We start from the raw sequence: 3,261 nt of genomic DNA, 5'->3' as shown, positions 1-3,261 counted from the left end.
GAAATTGCTGTTGTTTAAGCCACTCAGTGTGTGAGACTTCGTTATGGCAGCCCCAGCAAACTGATACAGAGGGTGCCTGCTTCCATTCCGGCAAATTAGGCAGATTCCCGCCATACCAAGTATCCACAGCTACCTTCTTTCCAGCTCTGAAAAGGAGTTTTTTAAATTTGAGATGAAGTCTCATTCTGTTGTCTAGGCGGGAGTGCAGTGGTGTGATTTCACTATAACCTCTGCTCCCCAGGTTTAAGCAATTCTCCTGCCTCAGCCTCCCAGGTAGCTGGGACTACAAGTGCCTGCCACCACACCTGGCTAATTTTTTGTGTGTTTTTAGTAGAGACAGGGTTTCACCATCTTGGCCAGGCTGATCTTGAACTCCTGACCTCGCGATCCACCCCCCTCGGCCTTCCAAAGTGCTGGGATTACAGGCATGAGCCACTGCGCCCGGCTTGGAAAGATTTTATAGAGAAGTCACCCACCCACCTACCAACCCAACAGATGGTATTCAGCATGTCCTAACTTAGCAAGTCCCAAATTTAAGGCAAACCCTATGCCTTGCCCTCCTCCTTCTTGCTCCCCCATGGTATTCAAGGTCTGAGGTCCTGTAGGGACAAGGCATTCAAAAGCATTGAGTTCCAAATAAGAAAGGCATTCCGTTTCCAACTGTCCTTCAGTGCTCTTCAGCAACAAAAGGAGAAAATCTCAGTGTGGTGCTAGAATGCCTTAACTCCTAACATGTGGCAATTTCCCTTTTTTTTTTTTTTTTTAACAAAAAGGAGTAGATCTTGGGCTAAGAGCCTTGGCAGACAGTATCATCTTGCTAGAATGTAATGACTGTTTGGCATGGGATTGCTTTTATTTTTCCAGTTATTTGTGATTTCTGTCAAATGGCACTGGTTTTTCCATTTATGATTGTAAATAAAGTTTCCTTTAAAAATGTATTTGAGAGGCCAGGCACGTGGCTCATGCCTGTAATCCCATCACTTTTGGAGGCAGAGGTGGGCAGATCACCTGACATAAGGAGTTCGCGACCAGCCTGGCCAACATGGCAAAACCCCATTTCTACCAAAAATACAAAAATTAGCCAGGCGTGGTGGCACATGCCTGATGTTTTGCCATCTGGGCTCTTACTGACCTCAGGGAGACTGCTGACGTTGGGAAAAGCAGTCTGGCAGTTTACAAAGGCTTTTCTTCCGCACTATTTCAAACGGGATGCCATTGGGCAAGTTACTGAAAATCTCTCTAAACCTTAGTTTTCTAATCTTTAAATGGTAGACATACTAGTACCTACTCACAGGGTTTTGAGGGGACCGAATGGGCACAGTGGCTCCCTCCTGTAATCCTAGCACTTTGGGAGTCTGATGAAAAGCAATTGTCATCTACCATGGCATTAAAAAAAATGTGTTTGATTTAAAAAAAAAGGCAAATAATAAAAAAATTAAGTAGGTAATAGTGCATGTGAAAGGTCGCTATACCAAAAATTAGGTAGGCTGGTGTACAATAGACTAAAACTTGGGAAACATGTTCCTCCCCTCACCTCTACCACTGTCCCTAACATATAGTCTTTTCTATCATTATATTATCTTGTAAAACTCATCATCAAAGGCAATATTCTCCTAAAGCCACAAAGGTTAGAACTGTAATAACCATGGGGAAAAAAAGATATGTACTTTTGATTGTGCTTATTCATGATTTATCGACAAAAATCTCAAAGGCCCAGAAGTCGTAATGGTAATTTCTTTTTTTTTTTTCTTTTTGAGACAGAGTGTTGTGTTGTCTCCCAGGCTAGGGCATGATCTTGGTTCACTGCAACCTCCGCCTCCCTGGTTCAAGCTATTCTCCTGCCTCAGCTTCCCAAGAAGCTGAGATTACAGGCACGTGCTACCATACCCAGCTAATTTGTATTTTTAGTAGAGTCAGGGTTTCACCAAGTTGACCAGGCTGGTCTTGAACTCCTGACCTCCAGTGATCTGACCGCCTCGGCCTTTCAAAGAGCTGGGGTTATAGGCATGAGCCACCATGCGTATTTAATCCTCTCAAAAACCCTGTGAGTAGGTATCTCTACCATTTAAAGATTAGAAAACTAAGGTTTAAAAAGTGTTTATGTAACTTGTCCAATGACATCCTAGTTGAAATAATGTGGAAGAAAGGCTTTTTGTAAACTGCCAAATTGCCAGGTGACATAGCAGCATGCAAATATATCACCTAAACTACCGAAAAAGGTCCTCACTGTCTTCTAAAAAAAAACTCATTAACACTGAGTTATTTGCAGACAGCCAAATCACCCAGGGCAGCTTTAAAGAGTCAGAAAATAAAACACTCTTCCATTGTATGACATATTGGCATTTGCAAAGCAATTTTCTTTTTTTTCCTTTTTTTTTTTTTCTGAGATGGAGTTTTGCTCTTGTTGCCCAGGCTGGAAAGCCATGGTACAATCATCTCTGCTCATTGTAACCTCCACCTCCCAGATTCAAGCAATTCTCTTGCCTCAGCCTCCCGAGTAGTTGGGATTACAGGCATGCACCACCATACCCGGCTAATTTTTTGTATTTTTAGTAGAGACAGAGTTTCTCCATGTTGGCCAGGCTGGTCTCAAACTCCTGACCTCAGGTGATCTGCCCACCTCAGCCTCCCAAAGTGCTGGGATTACAGGCGTGAGCCACCGTGCCTGGCCTGCAAAGCGGTTTTCATCTACCATGGCATTTAATCCTCAACATGATTCGAAGGCAGCTGTTATATTCATTTACATATGAGACTGAGGCTCAGACAAGCACAGTGATCTCCGTGAGTGGCAGAGCCAGCCTCAGAATTCAGTTTATGCAATTCCAAATCCAACGCTTTCAAATTAGCAACACCCCATCAGATGGAGCCTGGAAACGTGATTCACCATACAGAATTCTGGTGTTAATTGAATCGTGTTAAAATAAATAAGGAAAAGTAAGGCAGGAAGATTGCATGAGCTCAGGAAGTTGCAGCTGCAGGGAGCCATGATCACGCCACTGCACTCCAGCCTGAGCAACAGAGTGAGACCCTGTCTCAAAAATAAATAGGCTGAGCATGGTGGCTCACACCTATAATCCCAGAATTTTGGGAGGCTGAGGTGGGTGGGTCACGTGAGGCCAGAGGCTCAAAACCAGTATGGCCAAAATGGTGAAACCCTGTCTCTACTAATGCAAAAATTAGCCAGGTGTGGTGGTGCATGCTTGTAGTCCCAGCTACTTGGGAGGCTGAGGCAGGAGAACTGATGGAACCTGGGAGATGGAG

At 44.1% G+C, this 3,261-nt stretch overlaps 1 protein-coding gene across 5 annotated transcripts in view; it reads right to left on the bottom strand.

The window, feature by feature from the left end:
* Positions 1-3,261, bottom strand: part of TMC5 (transmembrane channel like 5) — a 90,075-nt gene that overhangs the window by 10,432 nt on the left and 76,382 nt on the right. The gene's annotated exons all lie outside the window — the stretch shown is intronic.

This window comes from Cebus imitator, unplaced genomic scaffold, assembly GCF_001604975.1.
Source record: "Cebus imitator isolate Cc_AM_T3 unplaced genomic scaffold, Cebus_imitator-1.0 Scaffold85, whole genome shotgun sequence".
Taxonomy (NCBI): domain Eukaryota; kingdom Metazoa; phylum Chordata; class Mammalia; order Primates; family Cebidae; genus Cebus; species Cebus imitator.
Note: the sequence above shows the minus strand (reverse complement) of the source record. Positions and strands in the feature narration are given on the sequence as shown.